This window comes from Salvelinus alpinus, chromosome 22 (genome assembly GCF_045679555.1).
Source record: "Salvelinus alpinus chromosome 22, SLU_Salpinus.1, whole genome shotgun sequence".
NCBI lineage: Eukaryota > Metazoa > Chordata > Actinopteri > Salmoniformes > Salmonidae > Salvelinus > Salvelinus alpinus.
In genome coordinates, this window is record NC_092107.1 from 33,595,090 (window position 1) to 33,606,566 (window position 11,477).

Below are 11,477 nucleotides of genomic sequence, written 5' to 3' on the forward strand. Positions count from 1 at the left end.
GGGCGTAGACTGAGTCAGACACAGCGGAGGTGTAGACTCAGCCTCTAATGTCTCTGACGATGGCATCTCATTTGCATAATGCCTATTCCTCTCATCTGTGTCGAATAGTTTGTGTGGGAGATGGGAGCAGACCAGTATCAGCTCTTTCTCCACAGGAGACCTCCTTCCAAAAAATGTAATCTTTAATTTACAATCTGTAGAAAATATGAGAATAGAAAGGTTCAGAACTTTTGTGAAACATCACAGCACAGTTGAAAAATATATGGCAAATAGAAATCCAATATGGATGGTGTTAAGAGATGGGAGATGGAAGGGGTTGAATGGAGCTGAAGGGTGGGACTAATAACAAGATAACTAATATAAAACATACTGTGTTGTAAAATGTATTCAGGTTCAGAACTTTTGTGAAAGAAATAGATGGGAGAGGTTGAGGTTAGAGGAAGAACAGGAGGTAAAACAAACAAAACATAACTATTTGCTGGTTGAGAGAATGCCAAGTGTGTGCCATGCTGTCATCAAGGTACATTTGTGTAACTTTTTTTTGGTTACTACATGATTCCGTATGTGTTATTTCATAGTTTTGATGTCTTAACTATTATTCTACAATGTAGAAAATAGTAAAAAAAATAAATAAAGAAACACCCTGTAATGAGTAGCTTGGATAATCTCAGACGTGTGATGTTTTTCATTTGTATTATCTTTATATTTTATTATTATTATTTGTTGGAGGGGTGGGGGGGTGGATCAGCTTTAATATTGTCTGCATCCCTTCCAATCCTCCATATACTTGTTGGCATATATATACACTACCAGTCGAAAGTTTGGACACAGCCACACTTGTCACAGTGAAAGGAGGACGTTGGCTATGTATCCATCTGGATAACGGAACTGAGGGTGATGAGCCTGTCGTTGCAGAGTGAGCAGTGTATATATAAACACTATGTCTGCTTCTTCTTTCACTAAGTTTCTTAGGCCTCTTTCCTCCTCTCCTCTACCTCTCCAACGACAAGGTCAGACAGTGGGCACTTGTAGAAAAATACAGGTTTGGACTGTACCCCTGGGGAGGAGGCAGGGCCTTCTCAGCCAGAGAGATATTGCTGAATCTCCTGACAAGGAAACTAGATTCATTTTCCCATACCCCGGTCTGACGCTGTATCGTGCTGACCCGTCATTGGCTCCTGCCGAGGCTGTCATCTCAGCTTCGGCATCAAGGCACAGCGGTGACACGCTTCTCTTCCCAGGCTTCGGCCAGACCAGGTGCACTCCACTGGAGGCGTTCCTGTCAGTGCAGGGCAAAGGTTCATGGGACAACTACATCAATATGTCAAACAGCAGGAGCCTCAGTAGAGAACAGGCATAAAGAAATTAAACAGGGAAAGGAGACAAGACGATATAAACAGAGGTTGAATCAGCTCTACCACATCATCAGTATGAACCATGGAAGAAGTACAATAGCAGGTCCATTTAAGACTACAGTATAAAAAAAACTCTACTGCACTGTCTCGCTCATTGGATATGAGGACAAATCTAACAGTAACAACCTGGACAGTGCATGCAGAGGTTATTTAGGTCTTCCATCCAAGACTCTAATTTAGATATGGGAAGTTGTTCTTGCGTGCAAACTTCTAATCTCTTCTCCTCTCTTGTTAGTGAGCAATGGCTTTGCATGCGGCAAACAGGACAGTACATCTCAATGAAGGAGGATGTTTACTCTAATGCGGTGATGATTTATTGACTCAGTAATTTACTCAGGAGCCCCTTGATCTATGGAAAGGTGTGAGTAGGCTATTTGCTGAGCAAACAATAACAAGAGAGGCATATAAACAATGTTATGTTTTATGTGACTTTAAACCAAAGCTGGAGACTTTAAACCAAAGTTGGACTAAAATAGGTGCATTTTGGGTGCCGGTACTGTTTATATTGGGGTGCAGGAGCTGTACAATACTTTTGAGCTAATATTCTATAAGAGGAACAGGAGCTCAAGAAGTAGAAAATGTAAGGTGCCAGTACTCACTTCTGGTGAGGTCCTGCCCAAGTCAAGCACTGCCTTAAACTTCAGAGAAACGATCTATAGAGATTGTAGAGGAGTGAGAAGTAGAGCTGGCCAGGAAAACCTCTAATGCTGAAAAGATACCCTCTACTCAATGGTATCCTAACAGCACTAAACAGCCTGCAGGGAAAGTGAATGGGTTACTGAATCAATTACTCGTGATTCGATGATTAAAATCAATGGCCTACAGTAAATCAATAATGGACCAGGTGAATTAGTCATAATGACAATGGTTGTAACTATGATCTAAGGTTGATCTGAGGTTGCGTTTAGACTACTGGCAAACAATGAATGAGACTGTGAATGAGAGAGTGAGACACAGAATGAGTGGGACTGTGAATGAGAGAGAGACCGAGAAAGGGAGTGTAGCAATTAACGAATGAGTAGAGTTGCTGGTGAATAAATCCTAATGGCTCTCCATCTGTCTACAGCTCTGTTCTGTTGGTAGACTGTAGGGGACGTGGTGAAGACAACACAGGCCTCTCTCTCCCACTCTCTCTCTCCAACCCTCCCTCTCCTCGTCTATGAAGCTGACCTGGAACTGTCAGAGACGGTACAGACCATCCTGGCTTCTGGAAGCATCGCAGACAATAAGCCAAAATGAAAAACACAAAGTTGCTTCTCTCCCCCACCTCTTCCTGTTCTCTGCCACACGCTTTCCCCTCTGTATCCAGCTATGCCGTGCCAGAACCATTCAGCACTCTGTTTGTTCAGAGAGACAAAGAGAGAGAGAGAAAGGGGGGAAATACAGAAATACACTAAGAAAAAATAAGAAACCGCATGACAAAAAACAGCTCATTGTGATAGAAGAATCCATCGAATCAAATCATTTCTGGGAAAATTGGATCACACTAAACAAACAACAACATGAAGAGCTATCTATCCAAAATGGAGAAGTATGGATAAACCACTTCTCCAACAATTTTCGGCCATATAACAAAGAACCAAGAGCAAAAACATATACATGATAATTTACACATCTTAGAATGAATTATTAAAGACTACCAGAACCCACTGGATTCTCCAATTACATTGAATGAAATACAGGTCAAAATACAAACCCTCCAACCCAAAAAGGCCTGTGGTGTTGATGGTATTGTCATGACGTTGCCCTCTTTGGGTACAGCGAGCACCATCCCCCTCTCTCTGTCTCCTACAACCAGGCTGATGTGGTCAGAGAGGTCGTAAATTCCTGGAGGAGATTATCTCCTCATGGACACAATATAGAGAGAGAGTGAGTTTTCATAGAGAGAACAAAGGAATTTCTTCCACCTCACAGAACTTGAGGTCCGAAGAACAATTATGTTCTGGAGAAGGTATAAAAGATCGGTGTAGAATACAGCTACGAACTGGTCCGTTTGGTACAATTTTGTGAAACTCATGGGAGACAATACGGCCACATTACCATAACGCTTCTTATATAATAGCCTCAGTAATGAGGCTTACATCTAATTGTTGTATAAGATGAAGGAGTGAGGATGATACTGTTTGTGAAATTGTGTAATGTGATTTTGGACTGTTTAATGAAGGAAACTAACTAAATCAGAGGACCGCCCATGAGCACATTTATGGTCGGGCATCATGGGACAGGCCCTTTTCTGCTCTTCCGAATAAAACCCCCACCCGGGTTTTCTATCACCAGACCAGCTTACCTCGATAACGAGAGGGCCAAGGTTTGAGAGGAGACCATAAACCTAAGGTTTGAGTAGATGGCTGAATCTTTTAACCATACCACGTGGTTAAACTCTTAGACTATCGATATCGACAGAATAAGAACAAGTCTTTGATATTAATTACTAGTCTGCAGCTAGGAATTCGGTATCATTGAACGCGAAGACCGACAACCGCCGAAACATCTATTCTATAACGACATGAATGAATGTCACTCTGAACTATCAATTCTAATCACGACAGAGAGAGAGCGGACAAACTCTCCAACAGAAACAAACTTTTCAACAGAGATCCCGAGGACACACTGAGAGTAAATATATATATTTGATTGCAATTATTCCCGAATGAGTGAGCGTTCATGAGCAAAGGATTAGTATTTCAATTGTTATAATTATCAACTGTGTGTTGTCTTATCTCAGTCGACCCCCACTTCCCTTTTGTACACCAAGCCGCTATCATTTCCTTGTAACAATCTATTGTTTGTGTTTTGCATTTCTGTGAATTACTTAGTTAGTAAATAAATGATTTTAACTTCTCTAGGGTAGGAATTTTGGATGAAAAGCATGCCCAAATTAAACTGCCTGCTTCTTGGGCCCAGAAGATATATGGATATAACTGGTAGATTTTGATAGAAAACACTCTAAAGTTTACAAAACTGTTACAATAGTGTCTGTGAGTATAACAGAACTGATTTGGCAGGCGAAAACCTGAGAAAAATCCATTCGGGAAGTTGTTTTTTGTTTTGTTTTGTAGTTTTCTATTCAATGCCATTACAGTATCCATTGATTTAGGACTCAAATTGCAGTTCCTATGCCTTCCACTAGATGTCAACAGTCTTTAGAAATTGTTTCAGGCCTGTATTCTGAAAAATGAGGAAGTAAGAGCAATCTGAATGAGTGGACCCTAAAGTGTCACAGAGCTTTTTCATGCGCGAGACCGAGAGAGTGCCTTTCTTGGACAGGTTAAACAGGCTAAAAACAACCTGAGGCTTGAATATAAACATCGTTTGACATGTTTCTATGAACTTTACGGATACAATTTGGATTTTTTCGTCTGCCTGTTTTGACTGCGTTTGAGCCTGTGATTACTGAAGAAAACACGCAAACAAAACTGAGGTTTTTGGATATAAAGAGACTTTATCGAACAAAAGGAACATTTATTGAGTAAATTAATGTCTGCTGAGTGCAACCATATGAAGATCATCAAAGGTAAGGGATTAATTTTATCTCTATTTCCGACTTGTGTAACTCTTCTACTTGGCTGGTTACTGTTTGTAATGATTTGTCTGCTGGGCTATGTTCTCAAATAATCGTAAGGTATGCTTTCGCCGAAAAGCATTTTTTAAATCTGACACCGTGGTTGGATTCACAAGAAGTTCATCTTTAAACCTATGTAAAATATGTTTTGTTTTCTGAATTTTTATAATGAGTATTTCTCTATTTGAATTTGGCGCCAAGCAGTTTCACTGGCTGTTGAAGAGGTGGGACGCTAATGTCTCACGTACCCAAGAGAGGTTAAGACAATTGATGTATGGATGACTCATAGTGAAGACTGGGTTCATGCAGATAACCAACAATTTACGACGTTTGGAATGAGACTAACGTGAGGTAAAGAATATGTCATTAATCAGAAGACTAAGGGATCAGATATTAAAATATCTGAAAGTTATATTAGGAAAATGATAACTTTGTAATCTGAATATTTTCCTTGGTGCCCCGACTTCCTAGTTAATTACAGTTACATGTTTAATCGCGTAATAATAATTACAGAGTTATTTGATAAAGATCAATCTTCAGTTTAATGATGCCAAAAACACGACAGTATCCTAAAATAAATGATAACATATACAGACCACAAATTCCAACTGGCTGTTCAGCATCCTTAGCTCTGGCATCCTCCCTAATATTTGGAACCAAGGACTGATCACCCCATTCCACAAAAGTGGAGACAAATTTGACCCCAATAACTACCATTGGATATTCAACAGCAACTTTGGGAAAATCCTCTGCATCATCATTAACAGCAGACTCGTATATTATCTCAGTGAAAACAATGTACTGAGCAAATGTCAAACTGGCTTTTTACCAAATATTCACCCTGCACACCCTAATTGACAAACAAACAAACCAAAACAAAGGCAAAGTTTTCTCATGCTTTGTTGATTTAAAAAAAAGCTTTTGACTCAATTTGGCATGAGGATCTGTCAGGTTTTGGCCAGGACTGTTCAGGTTTTGGTCACTAGATGTCCCCATTGCACCTTTTTTGTACCTTTTGTTTTTTCCTTGCTCTAATTATTGTTTGCACCTGTGTGTCGTTCCCTTGTTAGTATTTAAACCCTGTGTGTTCCTCAGTTCTTTGCTCAGTGTTTGTATGTTAGCACCCAGCCCCAGCCTTGTTGTGAACATATATTTCTCTTATTGGATTTTCCAGAGGTTCTCTGGTTTAGTGCTTGTGTATTTTTGAGTAGTCTTTTGAGGTTTGTTTTTCCCTGCTGTTTTTACCACTTTGTGGAGTTTCTTTGTATTTTGGAGGATATCCATTTTGTGCCTCTTGGCTTTATTTTTGGACGTGGTGGATTTATATTCTTTGCCTGAAGATCTTGTCCTTTTATTAAACCACCATCTCTAGTACTGCTGAGTCTGCCTCATCTTCTGGGTTCTGCCGACTATTAGTGACTGTTTCTCTCACCGGGTCCTGACAGAAACACTGAGCCATTAAAATGAACCCAGAGGCAGCCAGTACCCAGGACTTTTTTCCCATGCTGTCCCACCACGAGGGGACTGTCCAACGTCACGAAGCTGCTCTGGTTCAGCAAGAGGCCTTACTGGCTGGACATTCTCAACTTCTGTCGGAGATGATGACTTCCATAAAGCAGATTTCTGATCAACTTTCCCCTGCAACCGCTTCTGCTCCAGTTCATCAGATTCAAGTGCCCGTGGCAGTTAACCCCCTGGCTGAACCTCGTCTGCCGCCTCCCAAACGGTTCTCAGGTGATCCGAGTGTTTGTAAGGGGTTTTTCACCCAATGTTCTCTCTCCTTCGAGCTGCAACCCTCGTCGTTTCCCACCGACCGGTCCAAGATAGCATATATCATCACCCTGCTGTCGGAAAAAGCCCTAGCCTGGGCTACTGCTGTGTGGGATGCCCAAAGTCCCTGCTGTGCCAGCTACTCTACCTTTGCTGAAGAATTCAAGCGAGTGTTTCAAGATCCCACTAGGGGTCCTGACTCAGCCAAACAGCTCCTGACTCTCAGCCAAGGTCGGCGCAGCGTGACGGACTATGCCATCCAGTTCCGCACGGTGGCAGCAGCGAGTGGCTGGAACGACGAGGCGCTCACAGTGTGTTTTTTGAAGGGTCTTTCCGACACCATCCAAGATGAACTGGCCACTCGGGAACCACCGGACAACCTCGAGTCCCTGATCAAGTTGGCTTCACGCATAGACCAGCGTCTGAGAGAGAGAGAGCTCAACCGTAGATCTCTCACCCTAGCTCCTATCGGTCCTAGCTCCGAGTCTCCACCTTTATCCTCGCTGACTCCACCGGAACCCATGCAGGTTGGACGCATCTCCCAGGCTGAGAGAGACCGCCGGATAAGGGAGCGATGCTGTCTATATTGCGGCAAACCGGGCCATTTCCTCTCCACGTGTCCCGGGCTCCAGGGAAAACGCACTCTCCCGTGCAGGCCTGGGAGGACTGTAACGGGAAACATAACCTCCTCCCATCCATCCAACTCCCGCCTGCTTATTCCAGTTACCCTTTCCTGGGACAACCACGAGCTTCCCCTTCAAGCCTTGGTAGACTCTGGAGCCGCAGGTAACTTCATGGATGGTGTCTGGGCGAAGGAGAATGGCGTTCCCTCTGAACCTCTTAGTGACCCCATAAGGGTTACTACGTTGGATGGAAGCCCTTTGGGATCTGGACTTGTCACTCGTGTCACTACCCCCTTGCGACTTTCAGTTTCCCAACACCAGGAAGTGATGAACTTTCATCTGACCTCGTGTTCCGAGTTCCCTCTCGTCCTTGGATACCCCTGGCTTCACAGCCATAACCCTCACATCGACTGGTCTGTGGGCACTATCAAGCAGTGGGGTCCTACGTGCCAAGCCACTTGTATCTTCCCTAGTTCCCCGAGTTCCCCTCCCGAGTCTCTAGAATCCATCGACCTGTCCCGAGTTCCCGAGTGTTACCATGACCTCAAACCGGTATTTAGCAAACAGAGGGCCACCAAACTACCACCCCATAGACCTTACGATTGCCCCATCGACCTGTTTCCGGGCACCTGCCCCCCCAGGGGTCGGATCTTTTCCCTATCTCCTCCCGAACGAGCTGCTATGGATACCTACATCAAGGACGCTCTGGCAGCAGGCCTCATGCGTCCATCCACCTCGCCGGCGGGAGCAGGGTTTTTCTTTGTGGCCAAAAAAGACGGTGGATTACGTCCTTGCATCGACTACCGGGGACTTAATGCCATAACCGTCCGTAACCACTACCCGCTACCCCTTATGGCCACAGCCTTTGAGCTGCTCCAGGAAGCAGTGGTCTTCACTAAGCTTGACCTACGGAACCCATACCATCTTGTGCGGATCAAACCCGGTGACGAGTGGAAGACCGCTTTCAACACGCCTACTGGTCACTACGAATACTTGGTGATGCCCTTCGGCCTGACCAACGCCCCGGCTGTGTTCCAAGCGCTCATAAACGATGTGCTTAGGGATATGCTTAACATTTTCGTGTTTGTTTACTTGGATGACATCCTCATCTTTTCGAGCTCCCTTCAAGAACACACTAAGCATGTCAGACAAGTGCTCAAACGCCTCCTAGACAGCCATTTGTACGTTAAGCCGGAAAAGTGTGAATTCCATTCCTCTCGAGTACAATTCCTGGGATTTGTAGTGGAACCCGGTCGAGTCCAGATGGACCCCAAGAAGGTAGGGGCGGTAGCGGATTGGCCCACCCCCAAGTCCGTTAAGGAAGTTCAGCGTTTCCTGGGCTTCACTAACTTTTACCGCAAGTTCATCAAGAACTTCAGCTCGGTGGCAGCCCCTCTCTCAGCTGTAACCAAGGGTGGCAACACAAGGTTTCTGCGGGGAAGAGAAGCTGAGACGGCCTTCCAAGGACTCAAGCAGCGCATCCTCTCTGCTCCCATCCTGACACTACCGACGGCGGATTAACCTTTTGTGGTGGAGGTAGACGCATCAGAGGTTGGTGTTGGAGCTGTCCTGTCTCAGAGGGGGGAAGACAAGAGGCTTCATCCTTGCGCCTTCTTCTCTCACCGGCTTACCCCGGCCGAGAGGAATTACGATGTGGGGGATCGTGAACTCCTAGCGGTTAAGATGGCATTGAAGGAATGGAGACACTGGCTCGAGGGGGCTTCTCAACCATTTCAAGTGCTTACGGACCACAAAAATCTGGAGTATATCCAGCAGGCGAAGCGGTTGAACTCCAGACAAGCTCGATGGTCTCTTTTCTTCAGCCGATTCCAGTTTATCCTCACCTATAGACCCGGGTCGAAGAATCTCAAACCGGACGCCTTGTCACGAGTCTACTCTCCTGCCATTCGAGAAGATACTGACATGACTGTTCTTCCTGCCGCTAAGATCGTGGCTCCAATCTCGTGGCAAGTTGAGGATACCGTGAGACAAGCTCAAGCCATCGAACCGGGTCCTAAGGGAGGTCCTGCCAATCGGTTGTTTGTTCCCAAGGCAGCAAGATCCCAAGTCCTTCTGTGGGGGCACTCCTCTCGCCTCACCTGTCACCCGGGCGTAGGTCGCACCTTGGAGTTCATTCAGCGTAAGTTCTGGTGGCCCACCATAAGAGAAGACGTTGCCACTTTCGTCAAGGCCTGTCCCGTGTGCTGCCAGGGCAAATCTTCTCACCTCCGCCCTCAAGGACTCCTTCACCCTTTATCTATTCCCCACCGACCCTGGTCCCATATCTCGTTGGACTTTATTACTGGCCTTCCTCCGTCCCATGGTAATACTACTATCCTAGTCATCATCGACAGGTTTTCTAAGGCGGCCAGGTTTGTTCCCTTGACCAAATTACCTTCTGCCAAGGAAACAGCTGAGTTGGTGATTAACCATGTGTTCCGAGTCTTTGGCATTCCGCAAGATATGGTTTCCGACAGAGGTCCCCAGTTCGCCTCAAGGGGCCACGGCCAGTTTATCTTCAGGGTACCATCCGGAGTCCAACGGCCAAACCGAGAGGATGAATCAGGAGTTGGAAACCACCCTCAGATGTATGGTTTCCAACAACCCGTCCACATGGTCATCCTTCATTGTTTGGGCCGAGTATGCGCACAACACTTTGTGCTCCTCCTCCACTGGTATGTCTCCGCACGAGTGTCAGTTTGGCTATGCTCCTTTATTGTTCCCGGACCAGGAGGCAGAAGTCAGAGTGCCTTCAGCCTCGAGGTTCATCAGACGCTGTCGGCTTACGTGGAAGAAGGCCCGTCTTAATCTTCTGCGTTCCTCACAGCAGTACCAGCGACAAGCCAACAGACGTCGCCGTCCCGGTCCTACCCTGTACCCCGGCCAGAGAGTATGGCTCTCAACAAAGAACTTACCACTACGGGTGGAGTCTCGTAAGCTGTCCCAGAGATTCATCGGTCCCTTTAAGATTGCCAGGTGGATTTATATTCTTTGCCTGAAGATCTTGTCCTTTTATTAAACCACCATCTCTAGTACTGCTGAGTCTGCCTCATCTTCTGGGTTCTGACTGCTGTGTCAACTCTGAATTTTCAGAGCCTTTGAGATGGCCAGGTTCAAATGATGGCCAAAGCAGCCACGCCACAGATCTGGGAACTCTTCAAAAGCGTTGATCATGTTTGTTGCGTTGTCTGTGGTTATGCAGACCAGGGGCCTCATTTATAAATGTTGCGTAGGCACAAAAGAAGGCGTACGCCACTTTCTAAGCAACCTTTGGGATTTATTTTTAAAAAACCTGACGAGAGAATGTGTGGACCTTCACGAACACTTTGACCCATTCGTACGCACATAAACTGGAGAAATTAGAAACTGCGACTCCGATGGCAGAAGGATGAAACTTGAGAAACGCTTTGAAATTGATACCATTGCGTAAAATAAATCGAAATATTACCTATCACGTATTATATATGAAGAGTTCCCTGGAGTGCACACAAAAAAACATGATTTCGGATTATAAATACAAACAGAGATATCTGTTTTTGCAAAAGTACCCATCAAATATGTTGTACAGTTTAATCGGGAATCATATTTAAATGGATTTGTAATTATTAAACAATACTTGCATGTTATGAAATGTATTCTCATAAATAAGGTGAACAGTAGGACAAATTACGTTTAAACTGATGCCGTTATCGATTCCTCAGGCGGAAACCTTTTATACAAGCCTGAAAAGGTCTGCGACATTGTGAGGGCGTGTGCTGTGCTACATAATGTGGCACAGCTAAGGAATGTGGCTTTACCTCCTGACGCTGTTAGTTGTGTTGGCCCCGACCCCTATCCCCAGGCGTTTGAACCAAACACAGCCGCCGTGCGCCAGCGTGTGGATGTGATGCGTCGCAAAAGGTATGGAAATAAATAACACTATTTATTGAGTAATTCTTTCAATGTACAGCTTATGTCACACAACATTTCTTACTTCCTTCAACTCCTTGGCAACCTCGTTAATAGTGTCGATGGTGTCTCTTTGTGTTTGCAGGACTGCATCTGTGAGGACACGGCCGCTGGATGATTGTGACGCACAAGGTGCAGTGCGGGCGCACTCAGCTCCTG

At 45.1% G+C, this 11,477-nt stretch overlaps 1 protein-coding gene across 1 annotated transcript in view; it reads right to left on the bottom strand.

Annotated features, from left to right (window-relative positions):
- Nucleotides 1–11,477, bottom strand: part of LOC139549655 (neutral amino acid uniporter 4-like) — a 293,437-nt gene that overhangs the window by 199,861 nt on the left and 82,099 nt on the right. The gene's annotated exons all lie outside the window — the stretch shown is intronic.